Raw genomic sequence first — 27,423 nt, forward strand, 5'->3', positions numbered from 1 at the left:
GGAAGAATCAATATCGTGAAAATGGCCATACTGCCCAAGGTAATTTATAGATTCAATGCCATCCCCATCAAGCTACCAATGACTTTCTTCACAGAATTGGAAAAAACTACTTTAAAGTTCATATGGAACCAAAAAAGAGCCCGCATCGCCAAGTCAATCCTAAGCCAAAAGAACAAAGCTGGAGGCATCATGCTACCTGACTTCAAACTATACTACAAGGCTACAGCAACCAAAACAGCATGGTACTGGTACCAAAACAGAGATATAGATCAATGGAACAGAACAGAGTCCTCAGAAATAATGCCGCATATCTACAGCTATCTGATCTTTGACAAACCTGAGAAAAACAAGCAATGGGGAAAGGATTCCCTATTTAATAAATGGTGCTGGGAAAACTGGCTAGCCATATGTAGAAAGCTGAAACTGCATCCCTTCCTTACACCTTATACAAAAATCAATTCAAGATGGATTAAAGACTTAAACGTTAGACCTAAAACCATAAAAACCCTAGAAGAAAACCTAGGCAATACCATTCAGGACATAGGCATGGGCAAGGACTTCATGTCTAAAACACCAAAAGCAATGGCAACAAAAGCCAAAACTGACAAATGGGATCTAATTAAACTAAAGAGCTTCTGCACAGCAAAAGAAACTACCATCAGAGTGAACAGGCAACCTACAGAATGGGAGAAAATTTTCGCAACCTACTCACGTGACAAAGGGCTAATATCCAGAATCTACAATGAACTCAAACAAATTTACAAGAAAAAAACAAACAACCCAATCAAAAAGTGGGCGAAGGACATGAACAGACACTTCTCAAAAGAAGACATTTATGCAGCCAAAAAACACATGAAAAAATGCTCATCATCACTGGCCATCAGAGAAATGCAAATCAAAACCACAATGAGATACCATCTCACACCAGTTACAATGGCAATCATTATAAAGTCAGGAAACAACAGGTGCTGGAGAGAATGTGGAGAAATAGGAACACTTTTACACTGTTGGTGGGACTGTAAACTAGCTCAACCATTGTGGAAGTCAGTGTGGCGATTCCTGAGGGATCTAGAACTAGAAATACCATTTGACCCCGCCATCCCATTACTGGGTATACACCCAAAGGACTAGAAATTATGCTGCTATAAAGACACATGCACACGTATGTTTATTGCGGCACTATTCACAATAGCAAAGACTTGGAACCAACCCAAATGTCCAACAATGATAGACTGGATCAAGAAAATGTGGCACATATACACCATGGAATACTATGCAGCCATAAAAAATGATGAGTTCATGTCCTTTGTAGGGACATGGATGAAATTGGAAATCATCATTCTCAGTAAACTATCACAAGGACAAAAAACCAAACACCGCATGTTCTCAGTCATAGGTGGGAATTGAACAATGAGAACACATGGACACAGGAAGGGGAACATCACACTCTGGGGACTGTTGTGGGGTGGGGGGAGGGGGGAGGGATAGCATTAGGAGATATACCTAATGCTAAATGACGAGTTAGTGGGTGCAGCGCACCAGCATGGCACATGTATACATATGTAACTAACCTGCACATTGTGCACATGTGCCCTAAAACTTAAAGTATAATAATAATAAAATAAAATAAAAATAAAAATTAAAAAATAAAATAAATAAAATAAATAAAATTGGGTTACAGGTAAAACTGAAAATAGCACACAAATTAGCTGCATTTTAAAAAGCAGTTAGGGACATGTATCTCTTCCCTAACTCAAACAATCTGGAAACTACTCCCATTTCAGTAAAAGTCTGCAGACCTATTCTCTGGCAGTGATGAATCAAATGAACCCTGGACTTGTGGCTGGTCAGAGAAAAGGGTGCTGCACTGTAGACAGAACAATAAAGTAAAAATCTACTGCCTGATGAGTGAGATCCCACTGAGAAGCCAGCATTAAATATCCCAGGAGGGAGATGGGAAACTTCTCCCTGGGAAACTCAGCTCAAAGAAGAGGCTCAAAGCTACTGAGATTTGTACCCCCCACCTGACCCAGATAACTCATCCCAGTGATCCTACATTAAAGTCCACACTCTATAAGGCCCTCCTCCCCCAACATCCACACAGGAATCCAGAGCTATCAATTAGCTCTTTTTTACATGGTGGAAGCAAAGGATCCTCAGACCTTTGAGAAAGCCTCTAATGTGAGTGATAGGTGAATACCAAAGAGGAATTGAAGAAAACAGAAGTAAATCAGTGAGAAGATACTTCAAAAAACTATAATATCATCCAAGAGATAAAAAAGATATGGCATTCAGGAAAGTAGAACAGGGTTTTATTTTTAAAAGGAAAGAAATAAAAATCAGATCATAGAAATTAAAATCATGATAACAGTAATTAAAATTTAGGAGAAGGATTAGAAATTTAGAAGAAGGATTAGAAGTTGACAATCTTGACCAGAAATTAAAACAAACAATTGGGAAAACTAGAGAGGAAGAGAAAAACATTAGAAAATAAGTTTAAGAGGTCTAAAATCCAAATTATTAGAAATTTCAGAAAGAGAGCAGAGAATAGTGTCGGGAGAAAAGTATATAAGAAATAATACAAAAATAAATTTCCTAAAATTTAAGAAATTTCCAGATTAAAAATTCCTGTCAAGTACCCAACACAACGGAGTCCTTCAGTCAGGTTAAGTACTACTCTGTTTTATTATATGGCTACAACACGGTGTACCATTAATAGTTAACTATATACCAGCGAAAAATACAGATAGAGATATTCCTGTCAAGGACCATCAAGATACATAAGGAAAGCATCCCAGAGCATCTTTGTATCATTATAGGATCAACTTCCCTATGTCACCATGAGGAAATACTCATAGAAATGTTCTGCCATATAATAAAAAAGGACAAATACCATATGATTTCACTCATATGAGGTACTTACGGTATTCAAAATCATAGAGATAGAAAGTGGAATGGTGGCTGCCAAAACCTTGCTGGGAGGAAAGAAGGACAAGTTGTGTTTAATGGGTACAGAGTTTCAGTTTTGCCAGATGAGAAAAGTTCTGGAAATGGATGGGGATGGTGGTTGCAGAACGATGCGAATGTATTTAATGCGACTACACTGTACACTTAAAAGGATTAAAATAGTAAATTTTGTTACACATATTTTACCACAATTAAAAAGCATTAAATAAGGTATTTGGGAGTTATTGGGAAGCAAAACATTCAAAATTTTTTCTTTTGTAAAATAAGGAAAGAAAGAATGAAAGAACACTTTTATTTAACATTCTCAACTGCATATATATTGATGTGCACACACATAAAAACATAATGTGTGTATAGCATTTTTCACTCAATATTTAACTTCGTTATTTCATACTGACTCCAAATTCATAGGTGTTTATGCAGATAATCACATGACTACATATAGTAACTCAGACTGTAATTTTACTAAAAATGGCTTTATGTTCATGGGTGGTTATACTTAACCTAGCATCTTTTGTCTTATAATTACATAGCTTAAAATAAATGACTAATGTGCAGACATTAAAAATGAAAAACAGAAATATAGCTGGGTGGTCAGACAGGCTTTGCATTATTTAAAGAGAATGTTCCGGAATGGTAAATTTATAATAGCATATGTTCAGAATACAAAACAATGAAAAATATCCCCCCTTTATAGTTTTCTGCTGACAAACATCTCTTCTTATCTCTCTCTTCTCCTATTATCCTCTTATCAGGTTAGAAACAAACTTTGAAAAGTTATCTTCTACTCTATCACAGCTTTGAATGAGGATCAGTATTACACCATACTATTTATAGCCTCTAAGCAGGGAGATTTTCTGAGCTCGCTGGTAACTTAGGTCTGCTTGAACTATCTTCTCTTAAGTAATCAAAGCTCTTTATTTCTTTCCCACTTTGCATTTAGTGGAAAAAGAAACAGTTGAAACCTATGTTTTAGGTTCAAATTATTTTTTAATGTACTCATTGAAGAAACATTTTCAAGTAGATTAACGCTAAAAACAATAGTCTTGTATACCATATGAAACCATGTATGTGCCATTCTAGAAAAGGAAAAACTTTCGTTGACAGAAAAAAGATCAGTAGCAGTTGTCTGGGGTCAGGGGTGAGAAGAGGAGATTCACTGTGAAAGGCCATAAGGGAACTTCTTAAAAAAAAAATTCAATAGTTTTAGTAGTACAAGCGCTTTTTGGTTACATGGATAAATTGCACAATGGTGAAGTCTGGGCTTTACTGTATACCCGTCACCTGAAGAGTGTACATTGTACCCAATAGGTAATTTTTCATCCCTCACATGGAACTTCTTGATTGAGGTGCTGGTAACCAATTGTACACAATACCACAATGTATCACATTGTACACTAAAAATGGGTGAATTTTATTGTGTGTAAATAATATCTTAATTTTAAGAATTGCTTTGTTAAAAAAATACCAACCCTGTAGTCTCACTACTAAAACACAATCACTATTAATACATTGGTGTGTTTTCCAACACCATTACTCACAGACACTTATTTCTTCATTTGTAAACATAATTTGGATGATATAGTTTTTTGTAGCTTGTTTTTATTGTAAGCACTTGTTACATTACATGGTCTTGGAAAATAATCATTTTCAATGGCTACCTAATATTCAATCAAGTAACAGGAATTACTGAATGGTCAAAACTATTTAACCACTTGTCTATTGATAGCCACATTGGTTGTCACCAATTATTTAGTTACATAACTGTTACTGAGAAAAAAATTTTGTGCACGAAGTTCTTTTTTTCTATAGGCTTCAAAATTCAGAAGTATTTTTAGGATATATTTCCAAAAGTACAATATTGAGCCAAAGGGTATAAACTTTTTTTTTTTTTTTGAGACAGAGTCTTGCTCCGTCACCAGGATGGAGTGTAGTGGTGCGATCTTGGCTCACTGCAACCTCCGCTTCCCACGTTCAAGCAATTCTCCTGCCTCAGCCTCCCAAGTAGCTGGGATTACAGGCGTGTGCCACCATGCCCAGCTAATTTTTCTATTTTTAGTAGAGATGGGGTTTCACCATGTTGATCAGATTGGTCTGGATCTCGTGACCTCATGATCCACCCGCCTCGGCCTCCCAAAGTGCTGGGATTACAGGCATGAGCCACAGTGCCTGGCCAGGTATAAACATTTTTAAGGCTCTTGCCAAACTCTAGATTCTTGCCAAAAAAGCCATACTAATTTACACTGCTTCCAGCAACGCTTAATGACCTTGTCACCTCCCCAGAGTTGGATATATTATTTTTTTAATCTTAAAGACTTCCTAATGACCTCTCCCCACAGCCTTTCAGCCATAATTACCTCCTCCATTTGTGTGTGTGTGTGTGTCAAGCTTTTAACAGCTTTTCCTTTTTTGGTCCCTTTCATTCCTCATTTTCTCTTCCTTCTTCCCTCCTCTCATCCACCAGGTCCCCTTACCTCTCCCACTGGTTTCTACTATAATTGATGTTTTTCTTCCTTATTGAGTGGAAAACCTCCACTGTAATATAAATTGGGAAGGAAGCTGTTGCTTTGACCAAAACAGAACTTAAGGCATGAAAAAAACCAAAACAAAACAGCTCTTCCCTGGAACATAGCACGGCCAGAGAAACCAAAAGCATTTCAAAACCAAACTGGAGTGTCAGAGACCAGATATTGAAGACTGTCTTAGGGAGAGGGAGTCTGGGAGGGCAGAACACTCAAGGAGACAGATGTGAAAGCTGTCAAACTTCCTGACTACATTCCTACATCAGGGGATAATGCTTGGAGGACAGCAAACCTTAGTCTGATGGTTATATCTTCCCAGATGTAGAGACACAGGTTCTGACTGTGTCAGGGTCCATGGCCCCTGGACCTTTATATTGAGGCACCTGACCTGCTCTCAGGGTTGCATGACCCCTTGATAACAGAGGGAAGTGTTAAGGGCAACATGATTTTGTGTCATGGGAAGTCAGGGACCCCGAACAGAGGGACCAGCTGAAGCCACAGCAGAAGAACATAAATTGTGAAGATTTCATGGACATTTATTAGTTCCCCAAATTAATACTTTTATAATTTCTTACACCTGTCTTTACTGCAATCTCTGAACACAAATTGTGAAGATTTCATGGACATTTATCACTTCCCCAATCAATATTCTTGTGATTTCCTATGCCTGTCTTTACTTTAATCTCTTAATCCCGTCATCTTCATAAACTGAGGATGTATGTTGCCTCAGGACCCAGTGATGATTGTGTTAACTGCACAAATTGTTTAAACAATATGAAATCTGGGCACCTTAAGAACAGGATAACAGTGATTTTCAGGGAACAAGGGAGATAACCTTAAAGTCTGGCTGCCTGTGGGCCGGGCAGGACAGAGCCATATTTCTCTTATTACCGAAAACAGGTAAGAGAAATATCACTGAATTCTTTCCCCAGTAAGGAATATTAATAATTAACAGCCCTGGGAAAAGAATGCATTCCCAGAGGGGGCCTCTAAAATGGCCGTCCTGGGAGTGTCTGCCTTATGCAGCTGTAGATAGGGATGAAACACGCCCTAGTCTCGTGCAGTGCCCCCAGGCTTGCTAGGATTAGGAAATTCCAGCCTGGCGAATTCTAGTCAGACCAGTTCTCTGCTCTTGAACCCTGACAATGCGTGCACAGCGGGACATGGAAGTTCATTAGTGATTCTAGTTTCGCCCTGACCTTCTGCCTTGTGATCTTTTGTTGCCCTTGAAGCACGTGATCTCTGTGACCCACACCCTATTCATGCACTCCCTCCCCTTTGAAAATTGCTAACAAAAACTTGCTGGTTTTACGGCTCAGGGGGCATCATGGAACCTGCTGGCATGTGATATCTCCCTCAGACACCCAGCTTTAAAATTTCTCTCTTTTGTACTCTTTCCCTTTATTTCTCAGACTGGCCGACACTTAGGGAAAATAGAAAAGGACCCACGTTGAATTATCGGGGGTGGGTTCCCCTGATAAGTTTGTGAAGGATTCAAGGATTCCAGCATGGTGTAGTGAAAGGAGCATGGACCTTTGAGGCAGACAGACCAGGTCTGACTTTGTAGTTCACCACTTACTAGTTCTTACAAATGTTACTTAGTTTCTCTGAACCTCTGTTTCCTCATCTGTGAAATATATTATCATTTCCTTTCTTAAATATTTCCTTTCTTAAATATTTCCTTTAAACAGCAAAAACCTGGGGACATAAGAGTAATCTGGCCCTAGTGAAACAAGCACACAATAATCAGCTAAAAGAATAAATAAATTCATAAATTTCCTTCCCCAGTTTGAACTCTAGGGTTAGTTATTTCACTGGCTCTCCTGAAAACCTTCAATTTGCCTATTATGCCCAATTCTGTCAACCTCCAACCCATAGTAGTCATTTGCTTTCACCATTCCTAAGTTTGTACTGAAGGCTGCTAAAAAAATTACATGAATGTTGTTGGTTACCATTATAAACGTATTTGTGATCCAGGGTATTTCTGTTTGCAATTCATTGGATATGTCACCATGAAAAATGCCAGGTAAATATAAGATGAAGAGGCATGGGATTTGATATTGATGGTGAATTCTTATACCAGCAATTAGAGTGCAGGGCTCTTTCCCCTTTCGATCTAGAAGTGGGCAGGAGAGGAGTATAGAGATGATTCCAGGCAGGATGGGACAAAATGGTAATAGCACATTAAAGGTACTGAGAATAATTCTTACTCCTGGAGAAATCTTTCACAAGGTGGAGAACTGTTGTGTGTCTGTAGAAGAATCTGGGGAATCCAATATTCAAAAATCACAGATGAGGAACTGATGAACTCAAGAGCTAAATATCTAGAAGTATGGACTAAGCCAACTCTAGTTTTTTAAGCTGTTGCCAATGCTGAAAGTCATTGAAGGATTGTGAATAAAATTTCCTAGTTAGAAATCATAATTGTTAACTTCTGAAAAGAAAGGTTTCTGTACATGTGCCAAATGTTTCCATTCATGTGAACATATAAATTTGAATGTTGTTCTGTGGATCACCTGTTGAAAGCTCAAACTAAGGTGTCTGGACTGTCAGTATTATGCTCGTTTGGTTGCCTTACCAGAAATCCTTGAGGGTAATAATTACCTATGGAAATTTTTCATGCTGTCTGCAGTGATTTATCACAAGGAATTGTTTGGTGGTTTTACCACTTAGAAATCTATAAAGGAAATGAAGACTGTTCACTTTCTGCAGAAAACCTAACCCATGTACTTAATGCTTACTCTATTGTATTTATTTTATGTACATTATATGCTCTTCTAAAACCTTGAACATACGGATTTCAAGATGAATTAGTGGCAGTACCCACTGAACACAGTTAACGTTCCGATGTATGCTATGTGGAATATTCCAGTGAAAGGAAAATATTTTTAAAGGTAATAGCAGGACCTTCATGTTAAGATGAAGTAAAATAAGACATTAATTTCCAACAGTAGAAGACTCAAGTCTGCTTGAGTGTCGCTTCTTGTTTTCCTTCTACATCTTTGATGATCCTTTCCCAGTTTTCCGTCTTTTATACTGATTTCTTTCCATCCCCTTAAAATTACACCTCCCCAGCCCCTATCCAGATCTCTGCTCCTTTTTTCCCTACATACTCTCCCTTGTTTATTATATCTATGCCCATGACTCCAACTACCACTTAATTACTAATGATTTTGAATTTTATCTACAACATTGACTGCTCTATAAAATTCCAGATGTGTATTCCCAACTATTTCCTTCAAGTATTTAAAATTTGATGTCTAAAATTAACTTATCCTCTCACAGTCACTTCAGGACTTGCTTTTTCCACTATAGTTCCCATCTCAATAACTTTCATTACTATTCACCTAATAATGTAAATTGGAAAACTTGAGTTATCCCTATTTTTCTTCCTCATGACCCATTACTTTTTTTGTTTGTTTTTGGAGACAGAGTCTTACTCTATCGCCCAGGCTGGAGTGCAGTGGCATGATCTCGACTCTTTGCAACCTCTGCCTCCCAGGTTCAAGTAATTCTCATGCCTCAGCCTCCTGAGTAGCTGGGATTACAGGCATCTGCCACCACACCCAGCTAATTTTTGTATTTTTAGTAGAGATGGGGTTTTGCAATGTTACCGAGGGTGGTCTTGAACTCCTGAGCTCAGGCAATCCACCTGCTTTGGCCTCCCAAAATGTTAGGATTACAGGTGTGAGCCACTGCGCCAGCCCCATTAATTTCAATGTCATAAAGTCCTACTGATTGTCCTCTCTAGAGATCTCACAGATACACCTGCCAACCCCCCCCCCCCATTCCCCTACCACATCTTCACTGTGACCATCTCATTAGGGCCTCATTATTTTTCACATGGACTATGGTATCAGCTTTCAAACTGGTCTTCCCACTATGAGCAATTCTTCATTCATGCCTCCTCCCAATACGACCAGGGTTCTTGCTTGAAAATAGAGACATCAAAATGTCTGTCAGTCTTTCAATTAAAACTTTCCCAAAGGTTCCCCATTGCTTATGGAGTAAAGTCTAGATAATTTAGAACTATATCCTAGTTTGTCCTCAAATCTGATATTAACTTTTCTTAATCTCATCTCCTTATATTACTCCCTACCTAACTACCAATGGTCACGTCAAAACCATCCCTATCACACTCTAACTTAGCCTACTTCCTTAATTTCTTCTTTTCTTTGCACACTCTCTTCTTTCTGCCTTGGCCAAACCATAAATACCTACATATTTCTATCAGTCGAGGTCCTCAAGTCCAAACTATACTCATTCTAGCAAAAGGACATTTATTATAGGATACTGGTAGTTCACAAAACATATTGAGCGGTATGAAGAAGCTTACAAAGTTCCCAGAAGAGTCAGGGACTTTTGTGTACTCAGATGCCAAGAACAATACCCAAATACCCTAGCCTCCTCTTTCTGACGCAACATCACAGATTTCCCCACCCCTGCATTGCTCACACTAAAGCTCTACTTCTGTCTCCAAAAGGCAAACCCACACACCTACCACTTCCATTGCTCACCTATATATCAATGTCTCCTGTTTACCCCTCTGACTGCTGGAATCTAGGTAATAGGCAAGTGTTTAGCTCCAAGTGAGTCTGGTGAAGAAAGGTTTTTGCCTTCTATATTGGGGGTGCAAGAAGTTTCCCAACCATTACAAGAGTGTTTAAAGGGTCTAGGCAGCTAGAGAATCTGGCAACTACCCACAACATCCTTCCTCTTTGACGGCCAGATTTATATTTCCCTTCCAAAACTAATCACCAGATTCCTTCAGGCAATTGGCTCTCAATCTCATGAGGCATACCCCTGCCATGGCCCTCAGCATGCTGTACTGGAATTATACATTTGCATTTCCCTCACTTATAAATTCCAAAAAAATCCTTGAGCATCATGGGTATGCCTGATCTTTCTTTACGTTATTCTCTTCTCCTTATTTAACATATAGCCAATGTCTGGCAGATGGCAAGCACTTAATAAATGTTCTTTTTGGAAAAATGAGTAAAAATTGGAATCATAATTCAAATGTTCTTTATCTGCAAATATTTTAGTGATATACCTTTAGCTGAATTCTTTTACTTAATATTCCCAATTCAAGGGAAGATTTTCAACTCTGCTGCAATAATATAGCATTTTAATACACAAAGTGTTTAACCAATACTAAAACCCTTTTAAATAGTATGTGGTTTTCTAATATGCCCTAGCAAAGCTGGAACTCTAGCACGAGTGTTCCCAAAGCTTAACAAAACACAAGCAATTTGAATTCAGGATTTCATGATGTCATTAACAAAGATGTGACTTTGAAATGGAAACAGAATAGTGGGGAAGATTTCTGAGAGGAGACTTCAACTGTAAAAGTCATTTTAAATGAATTCTATTTGTTTCGTTAATAATCATGGGATTTGCATTGATGTTACGTTGCCTTTATTTTAAAGCAGTCTCCATGGATCTGCTGACAGCTTCATGAGCTGATTGTGACAACAGTCTATGTCCAATGAAAAGAAATGGGCAAGTACGGAGTACGTATTTTTATAAGTGAACATAAAGAGAACAATGAATATGCAAGTTCCCTTTCTACCTTTGAAATATATATGCTTAGCTTTTTGAAAGAAAATTTGGTCATTCAGAGCCAATTCAAGGTATTTAACGTCCATCTTTGATAGCCATTTAGTCTAAATTGTGAATCCATTAGTTCTGTGAGAAAAACAATTCACATAGAGCCTGAATGGTCCCTCCCTGCCCCTGTTCCCTAAGTTGTGGCCCTAATTCCATGGCTCTACAGTCTTGTAGAGTAGACAATGTATGTGAGGGATGAGGGGTGGTGTAGGGGAGACATAACACAACAAATACCAAATATATTAGAAAACACTTGCTTGAAAAATGTGCATCTCAGATCCACCTTGATCATTGAGAATAAAGGAAAAAACAAAGTCAATTTTTATATTCAAATCCACTCTTCTCCCCACATTTTTAAAGATGAAAACAAAAGAAAATGAGAAACTCAACACTGAGCCAAGATCATTCATTCTCTCTCAAGTAACAAAACTTCTTTAATATGAAAGGAAAACCATACTAACTTCCCTATCCTAAAGGCACTTACTGTATTCATGAGCTTTTCATTAAAGAGAAGAAAGAATCTAGTTCAAATTCCTACAATATTTATCATCACAGGCACTATACAGGGCTAGTTTAAACATACTGAGAGCATTTCAGTTACAATATGGATAATCTGCTTTCCAATTATAACAGCTCAGTTTAATTTCATGGTAGACTTGGCGAGTGAGGAAGGATAGACAGGCATTCATCCATAGTCTTGATACAGTTCTTGGCTTAATTTCACCAATATACAGGGTGAGCTATGAGGAACCATTAATTAATGTCCAAAAGACCATGTGGAAGATGGATGTTTATTCAATGAAATGACTATTTTCTCAGCCTGTTTCCACACTGTGTGAATAAGGATTTTCCATCAAATGAAGAAAAGAGAACTTTTCAGAAATGTCTGTGCTTCTAAACATTAGGCTGAAATTCAGACAGTTCTCCTAATAAATTCTGACAGTGTTTATACATGTTTTTAATCTAATCATTTAGGTATTCTTTTTTCTTCTAAAATAATTAATCTGTTAATGCTTGTAGCTTTGGCAAATAGCAGAATTGTGTTTTTACAGCTATGGTTGCCCCAGCCTATACATAGTTGTCACTTCTGTTTTCCTACAATACCTCAGCACTAGATTTCTCTTCCTCACCCTTTCATCTGCATCCTTCCTTGCTCTATTTTTCTTCCTTTTTCTCTTTCCCTCTCTTCTGTTCTTCCACCTTTCTCCATTAGCTATTATCGTAATATAGAACTGAGATGTTTTTATTTATGAAATATCTTGCACCTTAAATAAAGTGGAAACCATGATAATACTAACTACATTGGGTTCTTGTGAGGATTAAATAATATACATAAAATGCTTAGAACAATGCCAAGGAGAGATGAAAAGCTATGAAAGGATAAGTTAGCAAGAATTATCTTGATTTTTGGTAGTTATTAAATTACATTTTATAATCCTTGTTATTAATTTAGAAGAGAATGTGTAAACAATGGTTTTTCATCTATTGAGGACAGCAACAAAAGCTCTACCCTACACCCCAGAAAACTGCCTATATACACAACATTTTGCACATTACATCAGAGCTCTCATCGATATCTTTCGTCCCTCTATTGACTCCTTAGTTGCCCATAAACCTTACTTAAGAAACTCTGCTCGATAGAGAAAAAGTTTTCCTACCCTGACTAGCACCAGATTACACAAATGAAAAACAAGCTATGTGCTTAGAACACTACCAAGCGGGTGGGAGAGAGGGAAGAGGAGGGAGAGAGAGGGCTCTTTGAAAAAAATTGGTTATTGATACTTCTATAAATAAATAAAATATTTACCATGGGGAAAAAAGTAAGACAATGTGGTATGTTTTTGTACTTCTTTTAGGGTTTGGCATTATTTTATTTTGCATTACATTGGAGGAGTTCATTTTTTTAGGTGTCAGAGCCATGATCCATCCATACCCTGCCTGAAGACTGAAAATGGTGTGGTCAAGTGGAAACAGCAGAGATTCTGGAAGCAAGAGAACTGGAGTTTGTGTTTGGATTCTCTTTTTTCACTTCCTTGCTTTGGACAAGGCACTACATCTCTCAGAACCCTTGCTTCCTTGGCTTTCTGAGGGTAAGATCACCTACCTCTTATGCTTACTGGGGAGAATACAAGATCGGTGTGGTAAGGTGCTTAATGGTTATAGGTTCCCTTGACTTTGTTTTTTTTAACAGTAAAATTGTGCTGAATAAATAGATCATGGTGAAGCGTGTTGCTCACACTATTTTAATGGCAATTTTAGAGACTGTCACTCCATGATTTCTGTGCATTATTGATCATGAGTGACAGGTTTTGTATTTTTTTAACTGCAAAATTTGAAATTAGAAACATTATCATAGCATACTGTTGCTACTCTGAGAACTGAGACATCCTTAAACAACAGAAGGAAATTGTCCATGTGACTATTTTTTTTATTTTATAGGGGAAGATATGGAGGAAAAAAAAGGCTGAGAATAGGACAAGAATGAAAAGGCAAAACTGCAATTTCACATAAATTCCTTCTGCTTATGCCATTTGCAGTAATTAATGTACTGTAAATAGGACAATTTTTTGTATTTTATAAATGAATTTTCGCTGTGAGGAAAAAGTGCCATTTCCTTTACTTCCCATCCACATATTGTGCCAAAAGTGCACTTTTTATTATTATTATTCTGTACTTTTAAATATTTCTACACAATTTATCAAATATCCACCCAGAAACCCTAAATATTGAGGTGGATATCTCTGAAAACAATTGTCAGAATTCCTTTCCTTTTGAACACCCATCCCACCAGGCATGAGGATTAAAGGCAGATATTTGGGTATCATGTGATTCTCCTTTGGGAGATAATGACACACATGCAGAGGTTGAACAATGTAAATAGGCTAACATCTTGGAAAATCATCCCAGAAAATTTGTGTATAAGGATTTAAAGATTTCTTCTCTTTCTCTTTTCCTTTCTAACCTTGATGATTACTGTACTTATCTTTTCTTATTTCCCCACTCTCCCTTTGACAAAACCAAAGATGATACTTGGTTTTTTAATTTCCCTATCTGAAGCATCCTATATGAGATATACAAGTTTCGTTCTCCTTTTCTTCTTGTGGTGGGAAGAAAGCTCATACTTTTCATTTGAGACACTGAATCTAATGAACAATAACATTTATATGAAATGTCACCTATTCCATCAATAAGCATTATTGAAGATCTATTATATGCACCAACATTAGGCACTAGGGGCACAAATATATGTTAGATATAATTAGTGTCCTTTACACATGAACTGTCTAAGACGAGAGACAAATGTTTAAGTAAGTTTTACAACAGGAATACACTCTTTAATACAGGCGTGCACTCAGGAGTTTGCTGACACAGAGAATGACATGATGAATTCTGCCTAAAAGAAAGGGGTATAAGAGATACGATCTCAGGAAGCTAAGATGTGGAAAAGAATCTTAAAAGGTGAGGGAAGACTAGATCTTCGGAAACACCCCTCCAATGAGGGACAAACTGGACAAGCTGTTTAAAACAACTTGTTGAGAAAAGCTGGACAAGTTGTTTAAAACAGCTGCTTTAAGGCATTGAACTGCTAACAAGGGATTAAACAACTTTAACTTCAAGGAACTGGGAGCAGACAGAACTGCAGAGAGGTAAGCCTGCCATTTGGGTATTCCTTCTCCTTTAAGACATTTGTCAAGCCCAAATGAGGGAACGAAGAAGCTGAGAAGTTGAGCAAAATGTCTGACAGTTTCCTAAGTCTAGGAGAACAAAATTGGGAGTCCAGGATCACCAAAGAAAGTGAGAGCCTACTCACCATGCAAGGCTGTGGAGTGGGACCTTGAGGAGTTGCAGAGGAAGAGTCAAGGTAAGTTGGAAAAACATTATTCCTCCCAGGGACTCCAATCCAAGTGCCAGGCACACGGTGATATGCAATAAATGATTGTTGAACAATTGATTAAATGATCACATCTGTGAATCAAGGGAGTGATGGCCCCTCTTCTGCCAGCTGCCCCATCAGAGAACACACAATAGCTGGATGGCCAAGTGGCAGAAGGCAGGTTGGCGCCAAGTGCCAAAAGAATGTGAATCCACAGAGTCAGGGTTCTGAGGTAGGAGGAATTAGGCAACAAGAGAAAGAGGGTGGAAGGGACATACAGCTAAGACCGGGATATACAGCTAAGACCATCATCTCTAGCCAACTCTGTTCCACTTGGAAAACAGGAGAGAGAGTGGGGAGAGAGAGAAAAGTGTGTGTGTGGAAAGAGAGAGAGAGATGGGGAGAGGGAGGGAGAGATGGGGAGAGGACAGGAAGAGTAGGGGGGATGGTGGTAGACCAGAACTTAGTTAAGAAACAGGGCAAACTTCATTATATTAGATATCAATCATAGTTTTCTACACTTGTACAGAAAATTTACTCCTGAAATCCACTACAATATTAACTATTAATATCAATTTCAATTTGCACCACACTGGAACTAGCTTCATTTTAACTATGGTCTGTGGGGATCTCGATTTCTCTTGATTTCTAATCCTACTCTACATCCCCATTATTTAAGGGCTTGAATCTCCAAATTAAACTGTTTTCTTACCTGATTGAAATTGTTTTCCTTCCTTGTTAAAACTGTTATCACCATTCTAAAAACTTAAGGTTTCATGTTAACCACTCAGAAGTGAGAGTTGTTCAAATCTGTGCATGATTTTTTGAAAAATTAGAGTTGTGAGTGAACAAAGGCCAAGTTTTCATTTTGTAGCTGAATGATAAATGAGGTGAACCTAGGATAGCTTTTATAAAAAATGCAAAATAAAGATTTGTCTTTCTCTTCCTCTCATGCTTAGAAGAATAAGCTGAGTGCCCTAAAAAGCATATTTATTCAAACAGCAAATCTGGTCTTATTGAACTGTTCTCTGTGGGTGCCACATGTTTACAAATATCCTTATCCTAAATTTCTTTCTTTTCTCTCAAGCTAATATCCTGTATGGTGTGCATTAATGCAAAATTGTTTAAAGGGTGAAAAATCAAAAGTCAGGAAATGCCTAGTTAAGGATCTTAAGAACAGTGAGAACTTGGCCACATTGCATACCCTGGGCAAATTATGACACAGTTTTTACCACATGAACAGAACTGTATTGAAGGTATAAATTTAACAAGGAAAAGAGGAATAGAAAAAATTACATTCAGGCCACAACACCCACGTAATTAGGGTGTAGAAGTTTTGGAATTTCCTGACAACTTTTCTAAAGTTTGGTCTTTGCACAGAAATATTGTGGTAACATAGTTTTTGCATTTAATTTCCACGAGTTTACAAGAGAAGAAAGCATTCTAGAGAAATCCTCAATTTAGCAGTTCCTAACTCAATGTTCTTAACTCATGTACCTTTACAGAACTGCAATGGAACAAAACTAATCAAAGCAAAAGATTAATATGTCTTTATAGGCTTTCATTCTTTACATTGTATTGAGATTTTTTCCTGAGCTATGATGAACATACTGCTAAAGTGAAGTTTTAAGTTTGTCATTTGGAAATGTGAAAGCATAGGCATTTGTGCTTTAAAAAAATTTTTTTTGAGCAAAAAATAAATGGTTAAAGGCGAGTGAAGAAGAATCTGAACTGAGGAACCCTCATTCATTCTCATTTTCTTTCCCAGCCAAAGTCTTAATGGTTGAAGAATTAAGTTTACACAAGGATAACTCTTTAGTACGCTTTCTCGCTCTATATGTGCAACTAATAATCACATGTAGTAATGTGGTTTCCTAGATAAGGTCAGATGAATTCATTTGTATCTTCTGAGAATTAAAAGTCAGTGGCTATTTAAACACAATTTTCCTACCAACTTTCCAAAGAACTTGTAGATTTCCAACAAAATTATTTGTGAAATTCTGAGTGTGAAAAATAATGTATTTTTAATTTTATGTAGGTGTATGGATGCAACTACCCCGTCATTAAAACATTTTCTGAATTGCAGATTCAAATGTATAAAAAAGATTATGCAGATTACTACAAGTTTAATTTAGTCTCATAAAAAGGGTAGAAATTAATTAATTAGGCATTTATTTCTTAAGCAGGGTGAGAAAATTCCATATACAGAATTGTAAAACTTATTACAATTATTATCATTTTTATTACATTTTTAACTTAAAGTTTGTATTTTCTTTTTAATTATACTTTAAGTTCTAGGGTACACGTGCACAACATGCAGGTTTGTTACATATGTATACATGTGCCATGTTGGTGTGCTGCAACCATTAACTCGTCATTTACATTAGGTATATCTCCTAATGCTTTCCCTCCCCACTCTCCCCACCCCACAACAGGCCCCTGTATGTGTTGTTCCCCTTCCTGTGTCCAAGTGTTCTCATTGTTTAATTCCCACCTATGAGTGAGAACATGCGGTGTTTGGTTTTTTGTCCTTGTGATAGTTTGCTCAGAATGATGGTTTCCAGTTTCATCCACGTCCCTACAAAGGACATGAACTCATCATTTTTTATGGCTGCATAGTATTCCATGGTGTGTATGTGCCACATTTTCTTGATCCAGTCTATCATTGTTGGACATTTGGGTTGGTTCCAAGTCTTTGCTATTGTGAATAGTGCCGCAATAAACATACGTGTGCATGTGTCTTTATAACAGCATGATTTATAATCCTTTGGGTATATACCCAGTAATGGGATGGATGGATCAAATGGTATTTCTAGTTCTAGATTCTTGAGGAATCGCCACACTGTCTTCCACAATGGTTGAACTAGTTTACAGTCCCACCAACAGTGTAAAAGTGTTCCTATTTCTCCGCATTCTCTCCAGCACCTGTTGTTTCCTGACTTTTTAATGATCACCTTTCTAACTGGTGTGAGATGGTGTCTCATTGTGGTTTTGACTTGCATTTCTCTGATGGCCAGTGATGATGAGCATTTTTTCATGTGTCTGTTGGCTGCATAAATGTCTTCTTTTGAGAAATGTCTGTTCATATCCATCGCCCATTTTCTGATGGGGCTGTTTGTTTTTTTCTTGTAAATTTGTTTGAGTTCTTTGTAGATTCTGGATATTAGCCCTTTGTCAGACGAGTAGATTGCAAAAATTTTCTCCCATTCTGTAGGTTGCCTGTTCACTCTGATGGTAGTTTCTTTTGCTGTGCAGAAGCTCTTTAGTTTAATTAGATCCCATTTGTCAATTTTGGCTTTTGTTGCCATTGCTTTTGGTGTTTTAGACATGAAGTCCTTGCCCATGCCTATGTCCTGAATGGTATTGCCTAGGTTTTCTTCTAGGGTTTTTATGGTTTTAGGTCTAACATTTAAATCTTTAATCCATCTTGAATTAATTTTAGTATAAAGTGTAAGGAAGGGATGCAGTTTCAGCTTTCTCCATATGGCTAGCCAGTTTTCCCAGCACCATTTATTAAATAGGGAATCTTTTCCCCATTTCATGTTTTTGTCAGGTTTGTCAAAGATCAGATGGTTGTAGATGTGTGGTATTATTTCTGAGGGCTCTGTTCTGTTCCATTGGTCTATATCTCTGTTTTGGTACCAGTACCATGCTGTTTTGGTTACTGTAGCCTTGTAGTATAGCTTGAAATCAGGTAGGGTGATGCCTCCAGCTTTGTTCTTTTGGCTTAGGATTGTCTTGGGAATGTAAGCTCTTTTTTGGTTCCATATGAACTTTAAAGTAATTTTTTCCAATTCTGTGAAGAAAGTCATTGGTAGCTTGCATCCAAGGATGGCACTGAATCTATAAATTACTTGGGCAGTATGGTCATTTTCACAATGTTGATTCTTCCTATCCATGAGCATGGAATGTTCTTCCATTTGTTTGTGTCCTCTTTTATTTCATTGAGCAGTGGTTTGTAGTTCTCCTTGAAGAGGTCCTTCACATCCCTTGCAAGTTGGATTCCTAGGTATTTTCTTCTCTTTGAAGCAATTGTGAATAGGAGTTCACTCATGATTTGGATCTGTTTGTCTGTTATTGGTGTAAAAAATGCTTGTGATTTTCGCACATTGATTTTGTATCCTGAGACTTTGCTGAAGTCATTAAGGAGACTTTGGGCTGAGACGATGAGGTTTTCTAAATATAGAATCATGTCATCTGCAAACAGGGACAATTTGACTTCCTCTTTTCCTAATTGAATACCCTTTATTTCTTTCTCCTGCCTGATTGCCTTGGCCAGAACTTCCAACACTATGTTGAATAGGAGTGGTGAAAGAGGGAATCCCTGTCTTGTGCCAGTTTTCAAAGGGAATGCTTCCAGTTTTTGCCCATTCAGTATGATATTGGCTGTGGGTTTGTCATAGATAGCTCTTATTATTTTGAGATACGTCCCATCAATACCTAATTTATTGAGAGTTTTTAGCATGAAGGGTTGTTGAATTTTGTCAAAGGCCTTTTCTGCATCTATTGAGACAATCATGTGGTTTTTTCTTTGGTTCTGTTTATATGCTGGATTACATTTATTGATTTGCATATGTTGAACCAGCCTTGCATCTCAGGGATGAAGCCCACTTGATCATGGTGGATAAGCTTTTTGATGTGCTGCTGGATTCGGTTTGCCAGTATTTTATTGAGGATTTTTGCATCGATGTTCATCAGGGATATTGGTCTAAAATTTTCTTTTTTTGTTGTGTCTCTGCCAGGCTTTGGTATCAGGATGATGCTGGCCTCATAAAATGAGTTAGGGAGGATTCCCTCTTTTTCTATTGATTGGAATAGTTTCAGAAGGAATGGTGCCAGCTCCTCCTTGTACCTCTGGTAGAATTTGGCTGTGAATGTGTCTGGTCCTGGACTTTTTTTGGTTGGTAGGCTATTAATTATTGCCTCCATTTCAGAGCCTTTTATTGGTCTATTCAGGGATTCAACTTCTTCCTGGTTTAGTCTTAGGAGGGTGTATGTGTCCAGGAATTTATCCATTTCTTCTAGATTTTCTAGCTTATTTGCATAGAGGTGTTTATAGTATTCTCTGATGGTAGTTTGTATTTCTGTGGGATCGGTGGTGATATCCCCTTTATCATTTTTTATTGCATCTATTTGATTCTTCTCACTTTTCTTCTTTATTAGTCTTGCTAGCAGTCTATCAATTTTGTTGATCTTTTCAAAAAACCAGCTCCTGGATTCACTGATTTTTTGAAGAGTTTTTGTGTCTCTATCTCCTTCAGTTCTGCTCTGATCTTAGTTATTTCTTGCCTTCTGCTAGCTTTTCAATTTGTTTGCTCTTGCTTCTCTAGTTCTTTTAATTGTGATGTTAGGGTGTCAATTTTAGATCTTTCTTGCTTTCTCTTGTGGGCATTTAGTGCTATAAATTTCCCTCTACACGCTGCTCTGAATGTGTCCCAGAGATTCTGGTATGCTGTGTCTTTGTTCTCATTGGTTTCAAAGAACATCTTTATTTCTGCCTTCATTTCATTACATACCCAGTAGTCATTCAGAAGCAGGTTGTTCAGTTTCCATGTAGTTGATCAGTTTTGAGTGAGTTTCTTAATCCTGAGTTCTAGTTTGATTGCACTGTGGTCTGAGAGACAGTTTGTTATAATTTCTGTTCTTCTACATTTGCTGAGGAGTGCTTTACTTCCAACTATGTGGTCAATTTTGGAATAAGTGTGGTGTGGTACTGATGAGAAAAAAGTATATTCTGTTGATTTGGGGTGGAGAGTTCTGTAGATGTCTATTAGGTCTGCTTGGTGCAGAGCTGAGTTCAATTCCTGGATATCCTTGTTAACTTTCTGTCTTGTTGATCTGTGTAATGTTAACAGTGGGGTGTTAAAGTCTCCCATTATTATTGTGTGGGAGTCTAAGTCTCTTTGTAGATCTCTAAGGACTTGCTTTATGAATCTGGGTGCTCCTGTATTGGATGCATATATATTTAGGGTAGTTAGCTCTTCTTGTTGAATTGATCCCTTTACCATTATGTAATGGCCTTCTTTTTCTCTTTTGATCTTTGTTGGTTTAAAGTCTGTTTTATCAGAGACTAGGATTGCAACCCCTGCCTTTTTTTGTGTTCCATTTGCTTGGTAGATCTTGCTCCATCCCTTTATTTTGAGCCTATGGGTGTCTCTGCATGTGAGATGGGTCTCCGGAATACAGCACACTGATGGGTCTTGACTCTTTATCCAATTTGCCAGTCTGTGTCTTTTAATTGGAGCATTTAGCCCATTTACATTTAAGGTTAATATTGTTATGCGTGAATTTGTTCCTGTCATTATGATGTTTGCTGGTTATTTTGCTCATTAGTTGATGCAGTTTCTTCCTAGCCTCGATGGTCTTTGCAATTTGGCATGTTTTGCAGTGGCTGGTACCAGTTGTTCCATTCCATGTTTAGTGCTTCCTTCAGGAGCTCTTTTAGGGCAGGCCTGGTGGTGACAAAATCTCTCAGCATTTGCTTATCTGTAAAGGATTTTATTTCTTCTTCACTTATGAAATTCTGGGTTACAAATTCTTTTCTTTAAGAATGTTGAATATTGGCCCCCACTCTCTTCTGGCTTGTAGAGTTTCTGCCAAGAGATCAGCTGTTAGTCTGATAGGCTTCCCTTTGTGGGTAACCGAACCTTTCTCTCTGGCTGCCCTTAACATGTTTTCCTTCATTGTTGATGTGTCTAATGTTGACAGTGTGGGAGTCTAAGTCTCTTTGTAGGTCTCTAAGGACTTGCTTTATGAATCTGGGTGCTCCTCCATTGGGTGCATATATATTTAGGACAGTTAGCTCTTCTTGTTGCACTGATCCCTGTACCATTATGTAACACCTTTCTTTGACTTTTTTGATCTTCGTTGGTTTAAAGACTGTTTTATCAGAGACTAGGATTGCAACCCCTGCTGTTTTTGGCTTTCCATTTGCCTTATTTTGAACCTTTATTTCCATTCCTTTATTTTGAGCCTATGTATGTCTCTGCATGTGAGATGGGTCTCCTGAATACAGCACACTGATGGGTCTTGACTCTTTATCCAATTTGCAGTCTGTGTCTTTTAATTGGGGCATTTAGTCCGTTTACATTTAAGGTTAATATTTTTATGTGTGAATTTGACCCTGTCATTATGATGCTAGCTGGTTATTTTGCCCATTAGTTCATGCAGTTTCTTCATAGTATCAACAGTCTTTACAATTTGGTATGTTTTTGCAATGGCTAGTACTGATTTTTCCTTTCTATATTTAGTGCTTCCTTCAGGAACTCTTCTAAGGCAGGCCTGGTGGTGACAAAATCTCTCAGCATTTGCTTGTCTGGAAAGGATTTTATTTCTCCTTTGCTTATGAAGCTTAGTTTGGCTGGATATGAAATTCTGGGTTGAAAATTCTTTTCTTTAAGAATGTTGAATATTGGCCCCCACTCTCTTCTGGCTTGTAGGGTTTATGCCAAGAGATCCACTGTTAGTCTGATGGGCTTCCCTTTGTGGGTAACCTGACCTTTCTCTCTGGCTGCCCTTAACATTTTTTCCTTCATTTCAACCTTGGCAAATCTGACGATTATGTACCTTGGGGTTGCTCTCCTCAAGGAGTATCTTTGTGGTATTCCCTGTATTTCCTGAATTTGAATGTTGGCCTGTCTTGCTAGGTTGAGGAGGTTCTCCTGGAGAATATCCTGAAGAGTGCTTTCCAACTTGGTTCCATTCTCCCCATCAATTTCAGGTACACCAATCAGATGTAGATTTGGTCTTTTCACATAGTCCCATATTTCTTGGAGGCTTTGTTTTTCCTTTTCATTCTTTTAAATCTTGTCTTCATGCTTTATTTCATTAAGTTGATCTTCAATCTCTGATATCCTTTCTTCCACTTGATTGGTTCGACTATTGATATTTGTGTATGCTTCACAAAGTTCTCATGCTATGTTTTTCAGCTCCATCAGGTCATTTATGTTCTTCTCTAAACTGTTTACTCTAGTTAGCAATTCCTCTAACCTTTTCTCAAGGTTCTTAGCTTCCTTGCATTGGGTTAGAACATGCTCCTTTAGCTGGGAGGAGTTTGTTATTATGCACCTTCTGAAGCATACTTCTGTCAATTTATCAAACTCATTCTCCATCCAGTTTTGTTCCCTTGCTGGTGAGGAGTTGTGATCCTTTGGAGGAGAAGAGGCATTCTGGTTTTTGGAATTTTCAGCCTTTTTGCGCTGGCTTTTCCTCATCTTCATGGATTTATCTACCTTTGGTCTTTGATGTTGGTGACCTTCGGATGGGGTTTCTGTGTGGACATCCTTTTTGTTGATGTTGATGCTATTCCTTTCTGTTTGTTAGTTTTCCTTCTAATAGTCAGGCCCCTCTGCTGCAGGTCTGCTGGAGTTTGCTGGAGGTCCACTCCACACCCTGTTTGCCTGGGTATCACCAGCAGAGGCTGCAGAACAGCAAAGATTGCTGTCTGTTCCTTCCTCTGGAAGCTTCGTCCCAGAAGGGCACCCACCAGATGCCAGCTGGAGCTCTCCTTTATGAGGTTGACCCCTGCTGGGAGATGTCTCCCAGTCAGGAGGCAAGGGGGTCAGACACCCACTTGAGGAGGCAGCCTGTCTCTTAGCAGAGCTTGAGCACTGTGCTGGGAGATCCACTGCTGTCTTCAGAGCTGGCAGGCAGGAACGTTTAAGTCTGCTGAAGCTGCACCCACAGCCGCCCCCTCCCCCAGGTGCTCTGTCCCAGGGAGACGAGAGTTTTATCTATAAGCCCCTGACTGGGGCTGCTGCCTTTTTTTCAGAGATGCCCTGACCAGAGAGGAGGAGCCTAGAGAGGCAGCCTGACTACAGTGGCTTTGCTGATCTGCATTGGGGTCTGCCCAATTTGAACTTCCTGGTGGCTTTGTTTACACTGTGTGGGGAAAACCGCCTACTCAAGCCTCAGTAATGGTGGACGCCCCTCCCCCCACCAAGTTTGAGTGTCACAGGTCAACTTCAGACTGCTCTGCTGGCAATGAGAATTTCAAGCCAGTGGATCTTAGCTTGCTGGGCTCCATAGGAGTGGGATCCACTGAGCTAGACCACTTGGATCCCTGGCTTCAGCCCCCTTTCCAGGGGAGTGAATGGTTCTATCTCCCTGGCGTTCCAGGTGCCACTGGGGTATGAAAAATAACTCCTGCAGCTAGCTTGATGTCTGCCCAAATGGCTGCCCAGTTTTGTGCTTAAAACCCAGGGCCCTGGTGGTATAGGCACCTGAGGGAATCTCCTGGTCTGTGGGTTGCAAAGATTGTAGGAAAAGTGTAGTATCTGGGCCGGAATGCACAGTCCCTCACAGCACAGTCCCTCACAGCTTCCCTTGGCTAGGGGAGGGAGTTCCCCAACCTCTTGCACTTCCCAGGTGAGGCAATGCCCCACTCTGCTTCTGCTCACCCTCCATGGGCTGCACCCACTGTCTAACCAGTCCCAATGAGATGAGCTGGGTACCTCTGTGGGAAATGCAGAAATCACCCGCCTTCTGTGTTGATCTCGCTGGGAGCTGCAGACCGGAGCTGTTTCTATTCAGCCATCTTGCCCAGCATCAAAACTTCTACTTGGTTAAAGTTAGAATTTTATTCTTAAATTTATTAAACATTAATATTAATGCTTATTATTAATCACAGTTCTTTTTCCTGAATAGCAATGATATCAGCAGCTAATGCTTATTGACTTCTTACATTGTGCTAAGCCCTTTGCTTATTTATCTCATGTAAGCTACTCAAAAATCCCATATTGGAGATGTTATTACTATCCATTTTACTGAAATGGAGATAGCTGCTTAACAGGGTTTAGGAACTCACATAGTAAGTGCGAGTAATGGTAAAAGGTACACCCTACTGATGTACACTGAATTCTGTCACATTGTTGGTGAATACCACTCAATAGAAAATATGAAAACAACCACAACATATCTTCTTCATGATCTAGCGCAATTCCAGCATCTGGAGAGTGAAAAGTGTGAGAAAAATGAATTTAGATTCCAGCTATTCCAAATGAGAAGTTGATTGTTGAAGAAACAAACACTGAAATGTTTGATCTTTCATCAGGGGTGTCAATATATTACAAATATTTTAATGTTACTCTAAGGAACAAAAGGGAAAACAGAAATAATCCCTTCACCCCATGATGTGCTAAAAATTGAGAAATGGAAGCTCTTGTTTATTTGGTCAGGTTACTTCCTGAAGGTGATTTTGTAAGGGAAATGTTTGTGATTGGGAAAAGGAAATTCTTATTTTCTTTTGTAGCATTTATTCACACATGGAATAAGTGAATTGAATTTTACAGTTTATAATCTTGTTCACTTATAAACAGCCAATAAGTGGGAGGTATTTGAAAATACAGTTAAATGAAAACATCATCTCAAGAACTAATATTATGTGTCTTTAATCTACTGAACTTTCAATTATTTGCTTTAAATTTATTTTCATTTTTGTCCAAGTTATACATTCACATATTTTAAAGAGTCAAGTACTTTCACAAGGTTTCAATAAAAAACAAAAGTTACCTGCTTCATCCACTCAAATGTTTCCCTTCCCAGAGGCACCATGATAGACATACACTGCAATTTCTGAATTTTTTGTTCTAGTCATTGTCTATCACTCCTGGTATGAAAGATGAAGATTTTGCTTTTGCAAAATCTCACCCCACTCGTACTCCTACATATATTTCTCATCTTCATCCTCCCACTGTATTTATCATGTGATTTTGCTTAGACCATCATTTGGTTTTTACATCATACTGACTCTGTAAATCCTATTTATAACTAAGTTGCCTTATATACCATGACTATTTTTTTTTGCAGCATTCTGTTTTTCTTAAAGTTAGCAATGATGTGGTGTTTGATTGCTTAGCTTTGTGTGTACTTACTACTAATACATTTCCCAATTATCCTCAAGTTGTATGTATCTCTCAGGACATTAGGACAATTTTATATCTCTGGATAAATCCTTCCAGAGTCTGAGCTGCTTCAGTCTGGATTGTTTGCCATCTACACCTGCATTAATTATTTACTGCCACAAACTTGGTGGGTTAAAATAGCACACATTTATTATTTCAGACTTTCCATGGGTTAGGAGTCCAGGCACAGCATAGCTGATTTCCCTGTTTGGGATCTCACTGGATTGAAATCAAGGTATTGGTTAGGGCTGAATTCTCATCTGAGGCTCAGGGTCCTCTTCCAAGCTCATGTCACTCTTGGCAGGATTCAGTTCCTTGTAGATATGGGACTGAGGCCGTTGGCTTCTATAGACCACCCACCATTCCCTGACATGTGGTCCTCGCCACATAAATGGCTGTCTGCTTCTTTAAGGTGAGCAGGGGAGAATCTCTGATGTTTCAAATCTCTTTGACTCCTTCCCTCTATGATTTCTAGACTATTTTTAAAAGGCTCATCTAGTTAGGTAAGACTTCATCCAGGACAATCTCCCTACTGATTAGCTTAAAGTCAACTGATTAGAGACTTTAATAACATCTGAAAACCTCTTCATTTTCACCATATAACATAATCACAGGAGTAATATCCCATCGTATTCACAGATCCTGCACACACTCATGTGAGGGGATTCTACAGGGCACACATATCAAGGGGTGGAAATCTTGCGGGTCATCGTAGAATTCTGCTTACCATTATACCTAATAACTGGAAGCCACCCAGAACTCTCCATTCATTATCATCACAGAGATTCCCTCAGCCTTTCTCTTGAATTGAATTCCCTGTTTCCTGGACTTTGTGTCTTTTTTTTTTCTCTTGGTTTATTCCATAAATTTCTAGAAGCACATCTTCAAACAGCTTCCTGAAAAGGGGCTACATGAGTTTTGTTTTTTAGACACTGAAAATGGAGTTCTTGAAGTTATTTTTCCTCAGAATTTTTAGTGTGTTGTTGCTTCATTGCCTTCTAGCTTCCACTATTGTTATTGATAAGTTTGATGTCTTCTTATACTTGATACTTTGTATGAAACCTCTTTTTTTTTCTCCCTGAGACTTTATATTGTCCATTATCTGTCCCCAGCTTTGTGAAATTTCTCGATAATGTGCCTTGGATTTGGTCTACTTTATCCATTGTTCTGGGTGCTCAGTGACATCCCTTTCTATCAGGACATTCATGTTCCTCATAGATTCTGGAAATTTCATTTTGAATTATTTTATTAGTGATTTCCTTTTATCTATTTTCACTATCCTCTATTCATAGAACTTCAATTATTCTTTTTTTTTTTTTTTTTTGGACGGAGTCTCGCTGTGTCGCCCAGGCTGGAGTGCAGTGGCGCTATCGTGGCTCACTGCAACCTCTGCCTCCTGGGTTCATGTCATTCTCCTGCCTCAGCCTCCTAAGTAGCTGGGACTACAGGTGCCCACCACCATGCCCGGCTAATTTTTTTGTATTTTTGTTAGAGACGGGGTTTCACCATGTTAGCCAGGATGGTCTCCATCTCCTGACCTCGTGATTCA

General features: G+C 38.4%; 1 long non-coding RNA gene across 3 annotated transcripts in view; it reads right to left on the minus strand.

Annotated features, from left to right (window-relative positions):
- The window catches only part of LOC109024760 (uncharacterized), a 235,087-nt gene that overhangs the window by 124,845 nt on the left and 82,819 nt on the right, over positions 1-27,423 (minus strand). The gene's annotated exons all lie outside the window — the stretch shown is intronic.

Source organism: Gorilla gorilla, chromosome X, assembly GCF_029281585.2.
Source record: "Gorilla gorilla gorilla isolate KB3781 chromosome X, NHGRI_mGorGor1-v2.1_pri, whole genome shotgun sequence".
NCBI lineage: Eukaryota > Metazoa > Chordata > Mammalia > Primates > Hominidae > Gorilla > Gorilla gorilla.